We start from the raw sequence: 24658 nt of genomic DNA, 5'->3' as shown, positions 1-24658 counted from the left end.
GTGATCACAAATTAGTTAGCATAAATCAGTTAAATGACGAAAAATTAGGTGTCTATTTACTTGTGACCACTCAGTGTACACGCAAAGCATTAACATTTTCTCTAGCCAGTTACTCAGGCACACACACACATAACTAGAGGCATGCTCTCTCAAACAATAAAAGTTTACATGATTCAAGAATCTGTTTATACCTAGGCTCGCTCACTAAGTTAAAACAATGCAGTGACTTCTTGTTATGTTGTGTCATTGTAAAACCAGATATACTAATAAAGGAATATGATATAGTCAGATTGGAATAGTACGTATTTACGCATTAGAATATGCTGAACTTTTGCATTCCATTGATCCCTGCACAACCCCTGGATGTCTGTCAAGAAACCCGAGAGTTCCGCGGAACCCTGGTTTAGAAGCACTTTTCTAACAAACTGAGCACTTTAGGATTTCGTGATTCCCAGGAGGAGCAGGTGATCATAGGAATGATTAAACTGTCCAAATATACTTAATTTCACAGCATAAATCTATTGTACTGAGTTGATTGCATAGTATTTCACATAGTGCTGATAAAATATTGAGATCTAACAATAACTCAAAATTTCCAGGTGATGTGAAAACTCTGACTACATTTTTGAAATCAGAACCAAAAAATTACCCCAAATCACTCGAGTTTTTTTCAATAGCAAATATTTTATTATCCAGAATAAACATATTGTTGTAAAAATATGTCAGAGGAGGAGTTATTTACGCAAATAGGAATGTATATATAAATATACACTTGTGTGTGTGTGTGTGTGTGTGTGTTGCATCCGGTTTTATAATAATAGCCTAGAATGCCTTTTCATTTTTCATGATATCATTTTGCTCTCCTCCCTTTTGGTTTGCTGGTCGGAGGTGATGCTTGAACCTTCTACAACTTTTTTTTTGTACCCATAAACTGTTTTTATTTAAATGACATCTCGTTGTGACTTGAACCGTTCTTAGTTTATGAAGATGGAAATGAAGATTTCTTGAATGTGGAGGCGGATAGAAAAAGAGGGTTTATGCAAGATAGCAGTTGAGGTTAGATACCCTGTATAGCTTGTGTGAGAGAGAGCGGAGGGGCAGGAGGACTGGCTGAGAGAGGGTGAGTTAAACAGTACAGGTAGTAAATCACTTTTATATTATATAATGGCACGTTTATTTTCGTCATGATAAGCAGCATATGAAGAACAAAACGTAATTTTAATAATATGGAAACAAAATTACTGCACTGTATATTGTTTATTGCAGAATTGTACAGAATTATTTTTATTTATATATATGGATAAGTTATATTTTGTTTTGACTATAGTGTCAAAATGCTTCATACATTAAATTGAGAGTATTTTTGCCCATAAATTGTTTGATATAATTATGTCTGTTTGATTTACATTTTTATAGTAAGAACATTATTATTGCAAATATTTAACACATAAATGCCTCTCAGAATTTCTAAATATCTCAGTATATATTTATTTAAAATTTCCGTAGATGTTAGCTTTTTTTTTGTTTGTTTGTTTTTGGCAAATTTGAACTGTCTCTAGTCGTATGGTTCTGCAGCAGTAAAGCGTTTAAGCACACACGTGTGTTCCATTTATGGCCACTCACATGCGCGTATCTTTCTGCATGTCTGTTTTCTGCAGAAAAAGAAAAATGGTAAATGGCGGCCTCCAGAACCTACCAATATATAAAGAAAAATATTAATATTTAATTAGGAAATTTCGCTTAACTATTTTCGATGTCGAGTATATGAATAAAAGCCACATAAATACCAATTCTTATTTTAAAATTAATCACATTAGTAAATTTGATTTGTTTTGAATTTCGCGCAAAACTACACGAGGCCTATCTGCGCTAGCCGTCCCTAATTTAGCAGTGTAAGACTAGAGGGAAGGCAGCTAATCATCACTACCCACCGCCAACTCTTGGGCTAATATTTTCCCAACGAATAGTGGGATTGACCGTCACATTATAACGCCCCCACGGCTGAAAGGGCGAGCATGTTTGGTGTGACAGGGATTCGCAGCCACGACCCTCAGATTGCAAGTCGAGCACCTGGCCACATTAGTAAATCTAACCAAGTTTATTGAGCACATGAGGTCATGTGGATTTTATGTACGTAACACGTCTTTCGGTAGTGTTTTTATTCATTAAGACAAATGTCTAAAATTTTAATGATGTTTTAACGGGAATTCTTAGTTACTTGTTATTCCTTTAACAACGCTTTCGTAAATAATTTTAAGTATTATTTTACGAACACATATGGGCTCCCTTTTCTTTATCATTCCTTTAGAAAAGTTAATGATCTTTCGCTGATCTTTACGACAACTTAAGATTTTGGATTTCTGTGTTTTTGTTTTTCTCTCTCTCTCTTTTGCCTCTAAACAAAAAATAAAATTATGGGTGGCGCCTATCGCTGTGTAACTTTTGTATATTTTCACTTTTAAATAATTTTTTACGAGCTGTATTATGCTTAAAAATTACTGAACGTTTCATTACTAGAGGTTTTTATTTGTGGAAATAATGCTCAAGTTAAATCTTTTTGTAAATCATGTTCAAGCTAAATCCTATTGTAAATAATGTTCAAGCTTAGTCCTATTGTAAATAATGTTCAAGCTAAATCCTATTGTAAATAATGCTCAAGGTAAATCATATTGTAAATAATGTTCAAGCTAAATCATATTGTAAATAATGTTCAAGCTAAATCATATTGTAAATAATGTTCAAGCTAAACCCTATTGTAAATAATGTTCAAGCTAAACCCTATTGTAAATAATGTTCAAGGTAAATCATATTGTAAATTATACTGAAAAATCTTAGTGCGAACATCAATACCCACAACTCGAGGTTTGTTAAAGTTTTTTCTGATTAATTTACAAACATGATGCATTTCATTAGTTAATTTTTATTTTTAAAAGTAATTAGAGGATACAAATAAAGTGAAACTATGATGTAAAAACGTAATTTACTTCGATAAACGATCTAAGAAAATAACTTAAAATCAGAAACTCAAAACCTTGGTGTCAGATATAAATTTTCTTGTTGTTTTTTGTTTGTCTGTTTGTAAATTTTTTAGGTAGAACGCCAAATATTAATTTATAATAAATACCAAATTATGTGAAAAAAAAACTCTTATTAAAAATGATTACCTTTATTAATATCGCACTGCATGTATAATATTCAATTTTAGGACATAAAACTTTTCCTCCTTTTGTTATTTTTACTTAGCAAATTTATTTTCACACTCCATCGCGATCTTCCGTCAGATACACTATTGCGTTGTTGTTTTTACTTGCACATATATCAAATTGTTTTACGATTTATTTATCTCATTTATGTGTCATACATGTGTCAATGGTGTTAGACAAATTACATCAGTACATGGTGTTTATTTCTCAAGTTTTTTGTTGTTTTTTTGTGTCAAAAGAACTGAAAGTGAATATTTTTAAGTTCATGATGGGTGGGTGGAATCTCCATCCAGGTAAAGATATAAGAAACCTAAGGTAACGGTGATCTTAACATGCACAAAGCATGAACGTATGGCCACAACGATAATTCATTTAGCGAGGACCTAATGATTTGCGACACACACGTACCCCAAATTATTTTTTAAGATAAACCCGATTATTTTCTTTTTCGTCACTAGATAGCGGAGAAGTCGCAACTTGTAATTTTGCTCTCGACAGAAAGAGCGTTGTACACACACACACACACAAAGATTTTACAGTATCACGAAATGTCATGCTACTCATTCTTAAGTTCTGTGTGCAATGCGCATGCTCAACATGTTTACGAACAAACCAATCAAAAGCGGCTAAATATGATTTATCTTTTACTGCAGGAATCTGTTGTAGCACGCGCTGCGCTGACGAGCGCTGAACGTAAAGCATAGTTGGCTGTGACGTCACTGTTTTCAAGTAATTGTCGTAAAAACTACTAGTTGCTCAAAGACAAACCAGATCACGAGTAGAGCGTCTTTATATCAAGTCCTGAGGATATATACGAAACGCCTTAAGGTCTTCACTGTTTCAGGTAGGTTTTATCAAGAGGTTTTTTTTTTTCGAAAATGTAATTTACCATAATCATTTGAATTAATGGGCTTTTCCGACGATCTTCAAACTACTGCAGTTAACTCCCATTCTCTTGAAGTTAAATCATTTGTTAAAAATCTCGAAGGAAATTTTAGAAACTCTTCGGGTCACAGGCTGTTCACTGGAAATGTCGAGAGAAAAATGCAAAAATGATTTGATGTTTTGTGTTTGAGGTTTCTATGCCATTTATTAATGAATAATAATTAATCTAATTTACTTCGGTGGCATTCTTAACTTAAAATAGCTTTCGTGCCTAAATTATAACATTTTTTTTCATTCTCTGAGAGAAACTATAAAATACAAACCAAGATCAAACCTAATTCTTTCCCGTTGTTTATAGCCAAAATCAAACCTATTTCTTTCCCATTGTTTATAGCCAAAATCAAACCTATTTTTTCCGTTGTTTATAACCAAAATCAAACCTATTTTTTTCCATTGTTTATAGCCAAAATCAAATCTATTTCTTTCCCGTTGTTTACAGCCAAAATCAAATCTATTTCTTTCCCGTTGTTTATAGCCAAAATCAAACCTAATTCTTATCCGTTGTTTATAGCCAAAATCAAACCTAATTTTTTTCCATTGTTTATAGTCAAAATCAAACCTATTTATTTCCCGTTGTTTATAGCCAAAATCAAACCTAATTATTTTCTGTTGTTTATAGCCAAAATCAAACCTATTTTTTCCATTGTTTATAGCCAAAATCAAACCTATTTTTTCCATTGTTTATAGCCCAAATCAAACCTATTTATTTCACGTTGTTTATAGCCAAAATCAAACCTAATTATTTCCCGTTGTTTATAACCAAAAACAAACCTAATTCTAAACCTAGCGCTAATGTCTTTACCCTTTAGCTCTTTTGATAGAGCACTCGACTGGCGTCCAAGAGTTCTTGGGTTCAAATCTACCACACAAGGACTGCTGTTCTTTGGTTGGCTAATACATATGCAAAACGATATTTCCACTTACTACAGTCTGCTAGTTAACGTATCTGCGTGTTTTATTTTATTTTTGTTGTTGATATTTTTTTTTTATGTGGCACATGTCCCCTTCACATTGCACCAGGGATTTCTTTTATCAGTAATATACTCGTATAACCACTAGTCAGTAAAGTGGTCGACACTAGGATCTAGTCAGCAACAGAGACAGTTTAGCTGGTTGCCATGTTTGGCTTGCAATGCACTTCCCCCACTTCCGTCCCTCAGCACATACACAATTTTGAAATCAAAGCTACGCTACTGAATTAATTTAAACATAAAATTACATCCCCACTGACGATCACAAGTTCTAAACATTAATATTAAAAATCAGTTTGGATTACTTCTTTTAACATGTTTATCCATTCAACTTTCGGCCCGTGAGGATGAAACACTTTTACAGGGGTTTTTATCATATTATTAGTTAAAAGGTTTGTTAATACTAACGTTTTATCGGTGAAAATTTAGTCACATAAGTTATTAATGAGTGATTAAAACGTTCACTAGTTTAACTAGTTAACTGCAATTATACACAATCAGACAATTAGTTAAATAATTAAGATTTGACATAATTAGATTCTGGAATGTGTTCGATATGTTGTGAAGCATGATGTATACTGTTTAACAATGTTTAGCAATTCTAAACGTTCAGTGTCCAAATTTTCTTTCCCGCCTTTGTTTTCCACTTATACACATGTCATTAGGCTCATTTATTACAACTACTTCTTTAAGATATTACTAGAAGATAAAATAAATATATGAACTTTATGGAAAAGAAAACCTGACCTGTTTACAAAGTAAAATCAGCAAATGTCAGAAAAGCTATATTGTGTAAAGAAAATGACATCTCTGACACAAATCCGAAAAATGCTTCAGTTAGATAACTTATCGCTTACTGACCAGCTCGACTTGAAATACTTGACTACGCGTGCCAGACTGTGAATCAGAGGGTGTATGATTGACGTCTCTTTACCGCAAAATACCGTTCCGCACTTCGGAATTGTGGGTGTATTATAAGAGTGACGGTCATGTTCTACTATTCGATTAGAGAAACCTAAGAGGTCGCAATCGGTACTGTTAACTAGTTGTCTTCGCTCTCTATCATTTTAAAATTAGAGTCCGCTAGCGTAGATAGCTCTTATGTACATGTGCGTGAATATCCGAAACAAATAAAACAATGCTACGATTGAGCATAAAAATGTGTTGTTTTCGTTTAGCTAACAACATTATCTTGTGCTTTGTAAATAATTCTACATCCAGTGTATTTGTAAAGACCTTTGTCTACAAATATGTTAATATTTTTATGTTACTTTGAAATATGCCACAAACTGCAGTTACCTACCTTCCTAGAATTGAAACGCTTGAAATCCTGTTGTCGACTTTCATACACCTACCAAAATGTAACGCTTAAAAATCCTAATCCTATCTTTAATCCAGATAACGAAGTCTGATTCGTAAAACTCCTGTTGTTAATATTTACCTACCTAACACATAGTAACAATTGAATACTTGTTGTTAACGTTCAGGCATTTACCCAACTGTAATTTTCTAAAATCCTGTCGTTAACCTTCACCTGTTAACACAGCTGTAACTCTAGAAGCTCAGTCGTTAATTTTTACCTAGTTACCAAACTATAACTCCCTAAAACCCGCTATTACCTTGCATTTGCCAACAAAGCGGTAACTTTGGAAATCGTGTTTTTAACCTTTATCCAGCTATCAGACTGTAATTCTGAAAGTCCTGCTATGCAAATCTCGCTCACTTGTCATGTTCTAGCTATAGAACTACTGTTGCTCGTTCTCACTTAAAGTAATAAACTGTCATCTGATAACTAAACTTTGACTTTGGTAATTGTGGAATTAACTGCTGTCCCACTATCATCTGGTAACTAAACTGGCGAAAGTTGGATTGTCTCCTGTTGATGGTATTGGCGATTTGGTTCCACAGATGGTTTATTGGACTTATGTCAGGAGAAAGAGTCGGCCACGACAAGACCTCGAAATTGTCGTGCCATTGTAATCCTATCAATGTGTGGTCTTGCAATGTCCTGCTGGAAAACTGACACTTCTTGATTGTCTTGCAGATGGATGTGACGGTCCTAGGCTTGCCTTTAATCATGCTTATAATAACCAGTCGATCTACATTACTCAAGCGGGACATGGTCGTATCTTTCACTGTTTTTGCGTTAATTACGACAAAGTATTTTTGAATAGCTATTTTTACAGACTCTTGTTCGACTGGTTTTGGCAATTTTAAATCAACTCAAATACCTAACACTAAACACCTGGTGTTTTTATGAAATCACATGACTTGAGCTCTTTATTTTTTATCCCAATAATCCATGCTACAAACTACCTTCCCACTCTTTAACATGTAAATAACATTTTATAGGTGCCCGATGAGTTATTGGGGTAAAATGTAGACTGTTGTGTTCACGTTGTGCATCAGTATGGAAAGTTTACTACACAATTATCACTAAATCTGTAACTTGTGAAATCCTTTTCTGTCCATCTGCTTAACTATAGGTTTTAAAGTACTGCTGCCCAACCATTGCCCAATCTATAATTATGAAAAAACTCCAACTCTGTAACTGTGGAAAACCTCCATTCCAACTGCCACCGAGGCTATACCTCTTGAAATTCACTAGCCCAGCTATCGCCCAAATTATAACTCAGGAGTACCTTAGCCCAGATTTAAGTCTTGAAATCTTGTAGCCCAGATGTAACTCTGGAAAACCCTCCAGCCCAACTGTTGCCCAAGATATAATTCTGGAAGACTTTCAACCCAACTGCCGTCCAAGTTGTATCTCTAGAAAATCTCCTGCTTAGATGTCGCCCACCTACAAAATCTTTAAAGTTGGAAGATTAACTGTCCAGCTGTCATCTACTTATTAAACTATCAATTTTGAATCCTGCTATCTAGCTTTCAACCACCTATTAATCTGTTTTCTTGGAAAACCTGTAGTCCAACTACCAATTTTGAGATCTATGTATTTTTTACTCCAAAAATTTTGACTGAATGTCGCAATAATAATGCCTTATTGGTAAAAAAAGAAATACGTAACCAAGCAGACAACTAAATCTATAAGTCACGCGAAGATATCGCAAACTTCTTTTGTTTCGAAAGACTTTTAGATTAGATGTAAAAAAATTAAAGTCATAAGTTACATAGTTTCATACAGTGGTAGGGTTGGAAATCGATTTATTGATTTGTTCATTTTACGACGTCCATCCCTCTGTCGATAAAAAAGTTACTATGACATTCGATTCATTGAATTACTTAGTTTTTCATAAGTTTATATATATCATAACTGAATATTACCAGGAAACTAAAACATAATCAATATACAACATTTGCATTAGTTATTTTAACCAGACATAAACACACTGTTACAATTAAAGTTGTTTCTGTAACCAGAAATATGCAAACAGTTACGATTATAGTTGTATCCGTTACCAGACATACTCACGCAGCTACGAATATGGATGTTACTGTGATCACAAATATGCAAACAGTTGACAACTATGGTTGTTAGTGTAAGTAGATATATAAATACAGAGTTATGATGGTTGTAACCTGAAATATGCACACAATTATGGTTATGATTGTTATTGCAACGAGACATGTGTGTATAGCTAAAGTTGTAACTGTAATCAGACATACGCACACAGTTATGATTATAGTTGTCATGAAAGCCAGGCGTCGCCAAGTTGTTACTGTGCTCGGATTGTGAATTCGAAGGTTCGTGGTTCACAGTCCATTGCCGTAAAAACAATTGTAACTAGACATAAATTATCACACTTGTACACACATAGTCACACACTTTACCTTTTCATCAGTATAGGTAAAAATGGAGTAGTGTAAATTAAAAATTTCTTTGTTCATTTCAGACATCAGGGCTATCTGCACATAGCCGTTCCTATGTTTATTTCAGACATCATGAACATAGCCGTTCCTATGTCTATTTCAGATATCAAGAACATAGGCGTTTCTATGTCTATTTCAGACATCAGGAACATAGTCGTTTCTATGTCTATTTCAGACATCAGGAACATAGCCGTTCCTATGTCTATTTCAGACATCAGGAGCATAGCCGTTCCTATGTCTATTTCAGACATCAGGAACATAGCCGTTTCTATGTCTATTTCAGACATCAGGAACATAGCCGTTCCTATCTTTGAAATGATAGACTTTATGGACGCCGTAAAGTTGTCAACTCTTGTCTGATCTAATAATGGGATTTGACAACACTCTCATAGCGCATCCCTAGTCCCAAAGTATGGATCACTTTTTTGTGCAACGAGTCGCGAACCACGAATCCGTGTATTCGCAGTCAGGGCATGCTAGCCACTAGAATGTGTAAAAGTGTACAAAAATAAACTTATGTAAAAATGAGCATAAGCATAAGAACAGTTGTGACGTGAAAAACACCGGCAGATCATAGAGTGTCCACATTCTTTCTAAAAACATTTCATTGACTTTCCAAACTATAACTCCAGATTTTCAGGCCTACACACATACGAAAGAACGATATTTCAACTTTTCATAATACTGTAAAAAAAAAAAATCTTCAAACCGGTTCACTGCAACTTGATGGTGGACAAGAAAATGTTGCCAATTTATTTGAAAAATAATTGCTGATCTAGCTTACCGTAAAATGATAGGGAGCTAGATAATTATCATTAGATAATCTTGTTAGTCACTCTATTATTTTACGTTGTAATTAATATATCAATAATTGTCATTGCTAAGCAGCATCGAAAAGTTCTCGAAAAATGAGGTACACAATTTGCTCCGATAGCTTGAGACAATTTATTTAGTATTCCAAGACTTATGGGCCCCCTTTCCACAATTCTTTGACTTTTCCACGTTCGTGGCCACCCTGTAGGATTGTAGAAGTTCAATATTTAATTATATAAGTTAACGTTGAAAGTGGTTTCACATATTGAGTGACATACATTCAAGTATCTATTCGCCGGGCCTGGATTCCTCTTCAGGAGATATATTTATATAGTTTACAATTTCAAAATGTCTACCAGGGAAAACGAGTAATCTCAAGTAAATTACTATAATGTCAGAGTTAATAATGAATAAGACCAATTAGAAAAAGGAATAGTATTTAATTTCATATATGTTTATATACCTGAGTCTGAAAATTTCCTAACACAAACTATTTTGAGGGAATACTTGTCTACATTGAAGAAAGATTCACTTTGATTTTCTCGATTCAAAAATGCTGAATATTCGAAACGATTTAGAAACGTTTCAGGATTGATTTTTTTTATTTATGTTTTTCGTTAATTTATCCTAAAGAATATCATTTGGCAAAGTTCCAACAAGTCGGCGATGTCAGAATCTCCCAAGGGTTGAAGTTCCTTAAGGCTTAGAGAGAAAAGCGTCAACGTATTGATTTCTTTATGAAGACTTCAAATATACGTCTATGACGGTACAAAAAAAAAAGTTGTATATACAAACAAAAGTTATTAAAGGGTAAAGCATTTCAGGGGATTCTGTGGGAAGACAAGTATGTGTTCTATAATTGCACCCAATTCAACCCTTTGTGTTTGTACATTGCATCTTTCCTAATGTTTTATTTGTGTAAGCTAATGAAATAGCTCTTTCTAATATCTTTAAGGAGCTCCTTGTTGAATATAAAGTAGTTGCTTCTACAGAATATTTTAGCAGTTCATTGTTGAACACAAAATATCTACTTTTATAGTCGTCGGAGCAAGTGGGGCAGAAACCCGCCGTAAATTTCCAACATAACACAAATCAAAACATCTACTTCCAATATAACAGGAATTAAACTTTCACCTTTAACAAAATAAAGATCAAAATCCCCATCTCCAGCATAAGACAAGTCAAAATCTCCACCTTCAACATAACACAAACCAAAACCTATATCTCACACAAAACATAACATAAATTCGAACCTCTACCTTCAAATAACACATCAAAAACCCCATATCCAGCATAAGACAAATCAAATCCTTCGACATAGATCGAAACCTCCATTTTCCACAAAACATAACATAAACCAAAACCTCTAGCTCCAATATAACAAAGTCAAAATCACCACCCCCAACATAACACAGGCCATCTTCTGGTATGCACTAAAACACGACTGATTATTCTCAGGCACAAAACTGACTAGTCTATAAGCCAATCTTTGCTCACAACGATGTCTAGAAAACTGGTAGACTGGAAAGTGAACGACAAGTATAGTGGAAAACAACGTTTCTAATTTAATGACAGGAGTACTGACAAATCAAATTGGAACGCTTAAGAACATGAGTATTGGTAAATCACGCTAAAATGTTTAAGGATAGGAGTACTTGTAAACCACACTGGAATATTTAAATGGAAATATCTCTCTAAAATCGAGTAAGGTCAAAGTGCGAATTAATACAGTTACATTAAAAATTTAAGTAAGCTTTATTTCAATGTACATTAATAAACTTGGCATGGTAATGTAGTTGATTATTCAACTTGTAATATAAGTTTTAATTTGATTTTAAAAGAAAACATCTAAATAAATTCTCAGTCTTTACTTTTCTGTATCAATTGACATTTCTTCGCTCCGAATAGTCTATTTTCGATTATCTTCTAATCCTATATGACTTCTTAACTTGCTGTGGAATTTCACACTTACACTATACAAATCCTCAAGCTAAATTGTCATCTTGTAGCAACAAATCCTTTTGCTTTATGGAGATACAAGCAACAAAGTGAAGGCCACATCCTCTTTTCAAAAATTGTCATAAATTCTCTCTGACATTTGCTATTGGATTATTTGTAACCAATAGAAAGCGAATATTTGAATTTACTTACAGCTGCGGGTCTCAAGCTCTTGGAATAAGCTGGTTTTAACATCTTGGCGTAGTTTACCTTGTTTATCACTGTTGGAGCTCTGTTTGACCATTTCTTGCTAAATTAGAAAACTAAATAAATTATATTAGTTTTTTGACATTATATTTTATATGCATGTCCAAATTTCGTATTATAAGTTGCATATTTGAATTTTAAAAATTAATAAATTCTGAGACCAAGTTATCGTTACTAAGAATTAGGGCTAATCTTTGGTGTCGACTTCTATCGTAGGAGTGCAAAGCTTGAAAAAGGCAAGGTTTCAGACTTAAGTATATTCTAAATTTCATGGTTTTTATGTATATTTTGCATTTATTGCTACAAAAGTAACTAAAAGTTAAAAATTGGAAACTTGTTAGGTTAAATAAGGAAATTTAAATGAAATTAAGTAAACAAAATACTCGTGATCAATGAGAAGACGCATCAAGCGATTGTGTAATTCGATACGATACTTCCGCTTTGCTTTCAGTACATGTGTAATTCATTTTTTATTCTACTTCTACATAATATTTCAAGTTCATTCCTCCACACTCAATTTCTATTTCTACATCATATATTTGAAGTTTATTGTTGAACGCGGGTTTTCATTAGTAGTTTATTGTTAAATACGGGTGTCCTCTAATAAATCGTATTTTAATAGTTTATTGTTAAATGCAGGATGTCTTTGAGTATATGATATTTTAATACATCATTGTTGTAAACATGTCATATCGTACATCATATTTTAAGTAACAATTGCCCCCAGTGGCACAGCGGTATGTCTGCGGACTTACAAAGCTAGAAACCGGGTTTCGATACCCGTGTACAGAGCACAGATAGACCATTGTGTAGCTTTGTGCTTAACTTCAAACAAAAGTAACAAGTGACGTGACAAAATGGCCGACTATAACAGAAATTCTTGGCCTTGTTTTTTTAATAAACCGGGAACTTCACAGACTGATATAATTGTTTTTTCAGTGTAAAATATATGGTTTAAAGAAGTAATGTATTTTATTTGAAAGTTGGGTTGTCGAGCGTTTCTGTACTTAGTTAAATAGTCGTGTCTGGGTCGGTATTTGGTTGTGTGTTCGCGACCTTGGAAGTTCAGGTGCTATCTAGACCTCTTCCTTTACAGTTACTATTTTTTGTTAACGAATGCTATATGAACATTCATGAAATCAGGACACAAACACTAAGTTATAAACACTAATTCTACTTCCCACTTCAGTGCCATATTCATGAATGTTACACTTATAGCATTTAGTGCTATTCACCATTTCACTTAGTTTGGTTGCATTATAGTCCATAAACAGTTCACTGGCAAACGTTACTTTTCACTAGGTTGAGATATCAAACGCGTATTTTACACAAATACTCTATAAATACACTAATTATATCATACTCTAAGTGATGTGAAAGATTAAGTCATAAGTGACCTGTTTATTATTATGGTAGCCCTGGATAGTTTTATTTTGTATTTTAAGCTATGAGTGAGCTCATGAATTATTGTAATACGTACGAGATGATAGGTGCGAAATGTTTTTTCACTATGGTGAACAGTAGATCAATGCTTTCTTGATGATTTTGATACTCACCGATGAACTCAAAAAGTGTGTTTTTTGCAGCTTCTATTATGGGGTTGTTTTCTGTATTTGTGGGCAAGTTGACTGGTATTTTGGATATATGTGGGTGCGTGATATTTTGAGCTTGAATATTCGTTTGTTCGGTTGTTGTGTTCGTTTGTGGTTCCCTTCTCTTGTGGCTGTTTATTTGTTTGGATGATTTATTTGGAACTGCTGCTACATATGTGTATGTGGGTTTAAGCTGTATTGCTGGTGTACATAATAATGGTGTTTTTGATTCTGACTGCTGTGTATTTCATGTTTGTTTCTGTGGTGTGTTTGTTATTATTTATATATCAGATACGTGTTTTGATGTCCTTATTTTGGACATCCTTCGTCTATTAGCTGTGTGCTGTTGTCTACAGGTGCAACAGTATGGATTTTCATGTTCTTTAGGGCACATTGAATTGTTATGTTCACCACCACATCGTAGGAGAGACTTTCAAGCTGCCGCCACATGTCCGTATCGTTGACAATAAAAACATTGTTATTAACTCTTCAACTACAAATATCTGATACCGGAGAACAATACCTTTAGATATTAGATTCTGGATATCTTGCGTTTTATTTATCTGTACTTTTATCATGTTAATGTGTTTCTATATTTTACTGGAGATAATGCGTTCAACTTTCGTTTGAGAGATGTTATATTGTGTACGATTGTTTTTGTATTTGTTCGATGTCTATGTTTTATTGGTTTGTTTCCAGGTAAGTGTACTGTTATATGTCTAGGCTGAAAGGTATCTTGAGGCCATTGTTTAAGGAGACTGTTTAAATCCTTCGCCCCGGTCCCTTTGTCTAGGACTCCGATCTCAGCTAGTCGTTTGATTCCAGAAATTTTAACATTTGACTTGCAGCGTTTTATTTCCGCAGCCAAATATGACTCTTTGTAGAAGCCACGGATACCTTGAACGAATATAAAATGTTTGTGTTCTTGTTTCTTGTGGCTGTGCGTTAGTGTTTAGTATATATTTTTTACTTGCTAATGGCTTTCTTTAGCGTAAGGAGTATAAAACCATCAGTGTCTAAGTGTGTTTTTGTTATTTGTAGTGATTGTGTGTGTTTCACAATCCAGGGTGGTTTTGTACCATACTTTGAATATTCTTGGTTCTTCAGTTACCGTTTGCTTGTTAGTGTAATTTTGGTTTGCTGTATTTGTATCGGTCATCTCGAAGGCCGTACTGCTAGATTCTTCTCTCTGTATTTTACTGGCTTGTGGTATGTGTTTTTTGTTTCATGAGGTTTTTCACTAATTTTTCTTTTCTTTGTAATGTTAATATAATCTTTCTTAGCTACTAGTAATAATGTATTTAGTTCTGGATTTCGTCGTAGTTTAGTGTCTTTAGTTTTTTTTGTTAGGGCCACTTGTACTTTTCTTGAGGAAAAAAGGCCATTCTTACTAACTCAGCTTCGATGTTACGTCGACTCGCTTCGCTTGGACTGATTTTTTGCTGCGTTTTAGTTGATGTATTTTCAGTTTCGTCGTTGTTTAGATCTTTGTCGAAATTTTAAAAGTTTGTAATGTTATCCTTCAGTGCCCGCGGCAGATCAGGAGCCCGCTACTGTTCCTCCGTCGTGCGATTACCAGTATACCAGATCGCCGTCGAACCGATGTGGGTGTGATGTTCTTTTACCGGTTGTTTATTCGTTAGTGACTAAGGGTTTTAACTGTTTTTCGGAGAGTAAAGAGCGGGTACGTCTCTACTATCCAAAAGCTTGAGTGGAAATGTACATAATTAAAGCTAGGTGAACTACGTGATTTTTCCATGGAACTGAGCTCTATTCCTAGTCTTCGCTGTAAATTTTTCAACCTCAAGTACATGGGCTTTGAGAAAACGTTTTAAACATGTTTACTCCATTTCCGACGAGTTCAGTTTGAGGTGTTGTTCAAATATTATTTGAAATGAAAAATTCGTCATAATTCATAGTTACAGTGTTTAGAACTGAAGGCGTTTCGATTTTTGTGGAAAGCCTATAAAAATTGAGGCATTGATACTAGTTGGTCTAACTAAGCACTTTTTTGTGGCTTCTAATATAATTATAGTTTTTGTATTACAACCCATCTTATGTTTCCTCAATATTAACCTCCGATAAGAAGATAAAAATGAACTTATAATGGATATAACTCATCAAATATACTTTTCTTATGTCCTTACTTATAGAGATCAAAATGCATTTTATTATTAGTTGGATACCTTCGCTGTTAACGATATTTTGACTCTAAAACCATGAAGATGGTAGATTAAAAAGAAAAGGTATTAATATTTTTCATAAGTTTACTTCACCTATACAAGTTGCAGTAAGATGAAAGGTTTTTCTTGAGCTTAATTCTTCTATTTTTTGTAATAATCAAGGACGAAAATGTTCGTTTCTCAGAAATGACATTTTACAACAGTGACACTCCTGTACAATGCTTATATTACTAAGCCTTAAGGTCTTTTCGTTTCAGTATTTACATTCTTAAGCCTAACAAACTTTATGTACTTATACTAGGAGCTAAAAATAAATATTTTAGGTAATTTGATTACACCTCTGATCGATTGGCATAATCTTTCCCACCTCTCTTCTTACACAGAATCATTTCTTGCCATCTGAACTCCTTTCAATTACTTTAGTATTAGCCTACTGTGTACATCGAGTTCCATTGGGGGTATTTGTTTTTTCTTTGACATCCAGACTTTTCCGCGGGATATATGTTTCTCTTTTGAAACACGTAACCTATTCTTGAGATTTTCTACGGAAATCTTGTTTTTTATATTGTATCAGCAATTATGCGCAATAAAATGATATAAAACGTGTTTAGCCGTTTCGCTCTGAATGAAATCAATAATTTTCATGAAAGTTTGGTAAATGGACTGAACTCATACAACTCGTTTGTTATCGATAAGTATATCTTTAGACAAGTTTTAGTGGTTTAACTATGTGTTTCTGTTGTTCTTGTTATGATGCCATCATCAAAAATAACATCTGAGAATTATGCCTTAAAGTTTTCTGGTGCACTTCGTGTCTAAGAGCGTAAATCATCTTGTTTCATGGGAACACTGTAATACTACAACAACAAATAATTTCTCTCTTAATAACTTCCAAATAAAAAGTATTTTGAATATAAATGTAGTGGTATAACAATTACATAGTAGCTCTGCTGTGAATCAGCTAGCCCATTGTAACTCATGCTATTTGTAACGTATACGGCGTAGTTATATATATATATAGAAACATTACATTAGGGACTAAATGGATCCAACAAAGTCAATTTTTTCTTCAACTGCTGATCACGCAAGCAAGTCTGAACAACCAGAAAGCGTGTAGGTGGCACGAATTTCGCCATAAGTACGAAAGAGTAAGGGTGTAACCAGGTCTTATTCATTTCTCTTGAAAGTTGATTGTAAAAGCCAAAATCTATTCAGTAGAGGACTAGAGCAAAATCCCAGCACGAAATAATAAACACCATTAATTGGTACCATAGACCAAAACGTGCCTTTCGCTCTTCACGTAGGCAGTGTTTACACAAAATGTCACATGTAGAACTCTTTAACAGAAAATGAGTTTCGTGTGGACAACCTTCCAAGAAAAGTCAGTTACAAATAAAATTATATCATATAAAACTTCAAATTTGATTGGTTTAAAATAAAATGATATAATGTAAAACTTCGAATGTGATTGGTTTGTCACAGATATGAGATTTAATAGAATCTTTTTTTTTGTGCGTATGTGTGTGTGTATGATTTGAGCTATAGTATAAACACACATATGATAGAAAAACATTCCGTGTTAATTTGGAAACCATAAATAATAGTGGTTAACTTTGTTTCTTTTACTACATAATGTTATTACCACAGCGATGACTTCTCGCGCGTGATTGACATACCAAAATTTCATTGGCAGATTGCCATTTGATTACATTTCTATGACAACCATGACCACCGGCACTTGATTTCCTGCCTTTTGCGCACTTTATATTAGTCAACCAGACTAGTTTCGACTTCGTCTCCAAATTTCCTGAAACTAATAGTAAAAAAACTGAAAAGGTTTCTAATATCATATTGTTGTAAGCAACCTACAAACATATGAACCTGTTTTTCTGAATTTTTATCATTAACACATTTAAAAATTCAAAAAACAGCTAAAATGAGATAGAAATAATATATCAATTAAAAAACAACGTGGCATTATCATTCCTTAACATGGCGAAACGTTGTTTTCAATTAATATATTTTTTTCTATCCCATTTTAGCTGTTTTCTGAATTTTTAAAATTTTGTTAAAATTTTTGTCTATATCATTAGCACTTATTCAGATAAAAATCAACCTAGACACTGAAAGTTTCCATTCGTTAATTGTTTCCCTTTTTTGCAATTAATTTTTGTTCCAACTGTGACTACAAGTAGTTCAAATTAATCTTCTGTCAATCGCTGTTTTTGTAACAAATTTAATAAACTAAATAAATCTGTCGCCAAAACCGCTTCGGGTAGAGGGGGAGGGGTTATCAATGAGAGTACGTACAAAAGAGGGAATCTGAGTAAAGCACTCAACTGCGTACAAGGAGGGACGGAGGTTTAAAATACCAAATTTTTGCGAAGGTACTTTATGGATGCTACCTAACCATGTATAATTTATGAATTTAACTCTGACTCATTGCAATCGTTATTAAAAACAAGAATCACTACGGCATTGTCATTATTTTTTACTTATCACCACATTTGAATCAGTTGAACATAATGTTCAACTTCGACATCCTTCATTGTAATCTGCAGAGTTTATCCGTAACTCAAACACAGCAGGATTTTGGGTGCTAGTGTTAAGACAGGAATGTAGTTTCGTTTATTTTTAGTCTACATTTAAATGTATAATATATACTAGATGTACTTCTGGAGGGTCCCCAAAAGTGTTATGTTTCAAGAGTAAATAAAACCAAAATCAAGAGTAACAAATGCTTTTATTTCTTGCTTTTGAAGTTCATATGCCATTCCGTGTTGTAGCCTACGGAATGCATAATTCTTCTCGCGATTCATGGCATGCGCAAGTTTCACTAATCTCACATCAATACAAATTACAACGTTAAGCATCCCTTATGGAATCATTTTAGTGTCTACTGACTGACTGAAAAACAACACGTTACTGTGAATGATTAAAATAGGTGACCCCCTCCAGGTGGCCTTAGACCACTTTGCGGGGAAACAAGCTAATCATGCACACGTACATACATTTATTTATAACAGTGCATACTCTAAAACACACATTGAGAATATTTTTCTTCTTTTCGCGAAGCTGGCTTCCATAATCCAGCCGATTAGTTTTAAACTGGAACGTCTTAGAGGTTTGGTTTTTATGATAACTCGCATTGAGAAGGTGAACAATTTAGAGGTGAAAGGTTAAAGGTGAAGGTGAAGATCAACTGCTGAACTAGTTTCATTCAGTTGAGTCTTTAATCTAAGGATTAACATTGTCTTTTTTTATACGTAAACTTCTCTCATCACTGTATTTAGGTAGAATACTAAAAGCTGATGAATGAATGTATTTACCATGTCATGCTCTCGGGTAGTGTGTTATTTATAACTAGGCTTATTAACATTTAACAGAGTTGCATTTTTTTGGTACACGTGTTTTCAGCCTTTCAGTGATGGACTCAATATACCTAGAATTGAAACTCGGACATTTAAATTCAGAGGTAACATTAGGTGTTATTAAAGATGATATTCTGACTTTAATTTTGAAAGCATTTGCATTCAACATTCTGTTTTGAAAATGACACGCAAATATATCTGTGGTTAGATTCTTCGAAAAAAACTTGCATAATTGTTTCTCCACTATCATCGAATGTTTCCAAGCGTAGTGTAATATTATTGACGTCGTTATTTTTTAGGCATGTTCTAACTAAGTTATTTGACTACTCTGACTTCTTCTAAATATTCTAGTGCGATGTATTTTTGTAACGACGTCCATTGGAAAGCCAGTTTGTTTTAAAAAATTTCTTTATGTAAATATTCATACGTGGTACTTATCTTATAAGCACAATGAATCAATATCTTGAGTCAATCTTTCTTGAATTATGATGGAATGAAACTGGTGAAATAGGAATGATTCCATTGAATAAGAAATATGACTGTAGCGGATTTCAACAACTTTTTAAAAACAAACTTAGGTAGTCCGATCTTATCATTTTCAATACTGTAAAGCAACTCACTTGTTAATTGTAACGTCTCTTCTAAAGAAATATTAGCATACATACATTCTATCCAAAATAAACGATAACTCTAACATAGTGTGTTTGTAACGATAGAAAACTGTAACATAGACTTTAGTGAGGAAAATTAACTACCATGCTAGTTGAGGGTTTGTTTGTTTGTTTGTTTTTAATTATGCACAAAGCTACACAAGGACTATCTGTGCTCTGCCCACCACGGGTATCGAAACCCGGTTTCTAGCGTTGTAAGTCTGCAGACATACCGCTGTGCCACTGTGGGGCCTAGTTGAGGGAAATTACCTGTAATTTAGTGTTTATTAGGGAACGTTAGGGTGAAACCTGTATAATTATGTTGGATCGTGAAAACCGGAAAGCTAAAAGTTATTGAAATATTAGAATCCATATTTGTACTCAATATATAGGGTGAAAAGTATCTGAAACCAGTTGGTTAATGAGCAAGAGATAATATAAATTAGATACAAAAACAATCACAAAAATAAGATATTAATACCTTAGTCTATACAAAATAAACGATAATCACAATACAGTATTTTTGTAAGCAGCGACAACCGTACATAGTGTTTAATGACGAACTGTACGTGTAACATAATTTAAATGAGAATCTATATAAGTATGATAATATTGTTTGTTGTCTGTTGTATGTTCATGTAACTACTTCGCGGGGGGTAGATAGATCTTCACCAAAACTGGTATGGCGGTTCATTTGGTCCATGCGGGGGGTACATACAAATTTTCATTTTGAATTTTTCGTTTTTTTTTACCACTACCTCACCTTCTATGGATTGAACTTCACCAAATTTGGTATGAAGGTTCATTAGGTTACTGGGGGGGCATACATAACGATTTTCTGTTTTGCCGTTTTTATGGGCGTTTTTTTACCACTACTTCGCCCTGTAGATGGATCTTCGCTAAATTTGGCATGAAGGTTTGCTGGGTCCATGCGGAGATACATGCAAACTTGCGGTTTCACATTTTGTGTTTTGCAGTTTTTGTGGGCGTTTTTGCGTGTGTGTGTTTTTTTGTTTTTTTTTTACAATTACATAGAAGGGAAGCAACTTTTCATGTCCTAAGATAACCTTTCATTAATCATAAATTTACATAACTTCCGTCCAAGGGGCCCGGCATGGCCAGGTGGTTAGGGCGGGTTTAGCGTTTAGTGCAGTGCGCTGTCTGTAACAGTGTTTAAATGAGGAAAGTTAGTAACTATAACAAAATGTTTAGTGAGGAATTCCAATTTTAACAAGTGCGTAGACTAAACAATAGCGCATCCTTCCTTAAACTTTAAATAACAACTTTTGCAAAATGACTTTCTGTAAATGTTTTCCTTTTTAGAATTTGTATCATACTGGGGGGAGTTTGACATTTTAACAATAAACCTTTACTCTCCAGATAATTATAATATTATTTTTTCTTTATTTCAGCCAACGTTTAGCCCTTGCGGTTTCATCAGAGCTAATAATAAATATTTCTTCGAGCGTTATTAAAATAAGTTGTTCTGTATAAAGTTGTTATGAGAACGTAATGTCCTGTAGATGATTATTAAAGCGTGATGTACTGTAGAAGTGACGATTACGAGAATGCACTGACTTGTGAATGGATGTTAATATAAGCTGATATGCAAAAGAAAATGAGAGAGACAGAGAGAGTGCATTGTTTTTTGAACGGTTATTAAAAGAAGCAGCCCTCTATAGAATAAAAGAAATAATACAAGTTCAAGCGATATATTCATGTGAGAAGTAACTTCGCTGCGAAGTTCGTAACACAAATGTATTCTAGCCTGGGGCTTGGCATTGATCCAGCTAGACGTAAGCCAAACCCTGTAATCGCAGTTAGATGGACACATTACTATCGATCGGTCGGCTAAAAGTCGCCTATGTTCCGGATCAAACCTTTCACACCCACTCACCAGATAGTTTGTCGACGTTCTTCCCAGTTTGAAAAATTTATAACATATACACGTTTCGTACGTCCGTTGAGATTCTTCTATGCGTTAGTGAATACAAATGAAACATTGTTTATGCTAACAGTAATTGTTGGCTTTGGGAATGTGTGTGGGAATTATTGATGATTTTGTTCACAAAACAATGTGAAGTTGATTACTTTATGTGTATGAGTCTAAGGACTTTTTGTGTGTGATGATAAGCATGAAAATCGTAAGTGTAATGATGATAAGGATTTTGTTTATGTGTTATGGTTTTACATATTTATGAATATAAATAATTATGTTTTTATGTACGGTAATGGTGAATAGGGATTTTGTGTTTGTAAATTACAGATGACTGATGATTTGATGTATATGACTATAAATGATTAATGCTATTTTATGTGCAGAAGACTAAGGACTTGATCATATAGACTTTAGTTTGCGTGTGTGCGTTGAAAAGGCTGACTACTTTGTGTTTACATGTTTGTTTTTCTTTGGGTGAATTAAAACACAGTGTTTGTACGTAAAGATTATTCAAATAATGTTTATGTGCATTCAACAGACTGAAGACTGTGTTTATGTGTTTGTTTTTCTCTGGGTGAATTAAGATTTAGTGTTTGTACGTAGAGATTATTCAAATAATATTTATGTGCGCCCAAGAGACTGAAGACTATGTTTACGTGTTTGTTTTTCTCTGGGTCAATTAAGATTTAATGTTTGTACTTAGAGTTTATTCAAATAATGTTTATGTGCTCTCAACAGACTGAAGACTATGTTTATGTGTTTGTTTTTCTTCGGGTAAATTAAGAGTTAGTGTTTGTGCATAGAGATTATTCAAATGATGATTATGTGCTCTCAACAGACTGAAGACTATGTTTATGTGTTTGTTTTTCTTCGGGTAAATTAAAAGTTAGTGTTTGTACATAGAGATTATTCAAATGATGATTATGTGCTCTCAACAGACTGAATACTATGTTTATGTGTTTGTTTTTCTTCGAGTAAATTAAGAGTTAGTGTTTGTGCATAGAGATTATTCAAATGATGATTATGTGCTCTCAACAGACTGAAGACTATGTTTATGTGTTTGTTTTTCTTCGGGTAAATTAAAAAGTTAGTGTTTGTACATAGAGATTATTCAAATGGTGATCATGTGCTTTCAACAGACCGATTATCTTTATGTTATGCCTGAAAACCTCAACTTCGTGTATAGATTACTTAAAACCGCGCATGCTTGAAATCATTATGCAAATATATACAGGACCCTATGTATACAGATGACTGAAGATCCCGTGTGCGCGTGCATGTTTAGAGACAATTAACGACCCTGTACGTGATGTGCATGTCTACAAATGACTGGATAACCTGAATGTGTATGCGCAGATAGTATGTTGTGTCTAAACGTAACTCCTTTCACACACGTTTTATGAGTGTAGTGAGATAGTTTCTGCATTCTTGGGTAGCCAACTTAATGTTATTATGTAAGTGTACCCAAAAGACTTGGAGCTTGGTCTGTGTGCGCGTAACAGATGCCTGAAAGCTTTATGGGTGTATGATCTGAAGAAATACGTAGATGTGTGCATGGATATATCAAGGTTTTGAGGACGTGTGGTCTTATGAGCTACGTTGGTGTGTACACGTATGTCTGAAGGCTTTATGAGCGTATGCTCTAATGGTGTGGATGAGTGCTTTGATGAACTACGCTGGTGTGGATGTGTGCTCTGATGAACTACGTTGGTGTATGTATAGATATCTGGAAGCATTTGGATGTGTGGTCATATCACTAACGTTTTCGTCTGCGTATACTGATTATCTAATACTGTGTGGGTAGAAATGACAGAGGATTTTATGTGACTTTCTTTAAGTGCCTGTGAATAAATAATTGAAAGATATAACAATACGAAATTGATGTCTTGATTCTAATCTATTCCAATGGTTATTGCCATTTTTAATGTACGTAATCAAAAAGTGAAAATTTCCACCACATATTAACCATTGTTAGGCTTACCAAGTAACTGATAAACCAAACCAAAATTATTGGCAGGAATTTAGGTTTTAAAACTTTCAGGCTCCAAGAGGGATCCTTGGCCTTTGAAAGATAACCCGGGATGTTCAGAAACTTTGGTTTCTCTTCACCTAGCACGAGAAAGTTTATGGTACTATCAAAGATAGAATGGGCTAGCGTCTGGGCTTAAAAGGTTTTTATTTTTATGACTTTAATGCTATATAAAGCTGTTCTTTTTCCAGCAAAGATTTTAACAATTAAACTTATATTGTACTTTTGTGTACTTTTAAATCATCAGAAGATTGATAATTGTCTTGTTATATATGATTTAAGTTTCTATTACTAAAACCATATCTAATTCTGTTAGACATATCGAGATACTAACAATCATACATGATACTCTGTGTTTTATGGGCATATCGAGGTACCACCAGTTATATGCTATACCGGGTGTCTGTTGAACATACAGAGAAACTACTAGTGGTCTAGTCATGCATTATACAATGTGTCTGACGGAAATATCGAGATATCACCAGTTATGTGCTACACCGGATCTCTGTTGAATAGACAGAGAAATTACTAGTTGGCTAATCATGATAGATAAACATATTTAGGTATTGTTATGCCTTATACCTTCTGTTTAATGGACAGATCGGGAAACTACCAGTTGTGCACTGTACTCAGTGCCTGGTGGACATATCATCATGTCTACTGGATATATCGAAAGGCTGTAGTTCCTAATCCATGAACACACCGAAGAGTTTTATAATAATTGTTCTTTGTCGTGTTCGCTTGACATATCGCAAGGCTGTTGCACGTATCCTATAGAAAGTGTCTTTTGGACATACCAAGTATTTGTACTATAATTGGCGTCTTCTGGACAGAATAAGAGACTCCTAAATGTACATTGAGTGGTCACAAGTAAATAGACACCTAATTTTTCGTCATTTAACTGATTTATGCTAACTAATTTGTGATCA

At 34.0% G+C, this 24658-nt stretch overlaps 1 protein-coding gene across 1 annotated transcript in view; it reads left to right on the top strand.

Moving 5' to 3' along the window:
- Window positions 1–3895: 3895 nt before the first annotated feature.
- LOC106469680 (sodium-dependent neutral amino acid transporter B(0)AT1-like) overlaps window positions 3896–24658 on the top strand; it is a 58750-nt gene continuing 37987 nt past the window's right edge. Inside the window, exon 1 of the mRNA XM_022399119.1 lies at window positions 3896–4047. The gene's annotated coding sequence lies outside the window, so the exon portion shown is untranslated. The remainder of the gene's footprint in view (window positions 4048–24658) is intronic.

This window comes from Limulus polyphemus, unplaced genomic scaffold (assembly GCF_000517525.1).
Source record: "Limulus polyphemus unplaced genomic scaffold, Limulus_polyphemus-2.1.2 Scaffold98, whole genome shotgun sequence".
In the NCBI taxonomy this organism is placed as follows: domain Eukaryota; kingdom Metazoa; phylum Arthropoda; class Merostomata; order Xiphosura; family Limulidae; genus Limulus; species Limulus polyphemus.
Note: the sequence above shows the minus strand (reverse complement) of the source record. Positions and strands in the feature narration are given on the sequence as shown.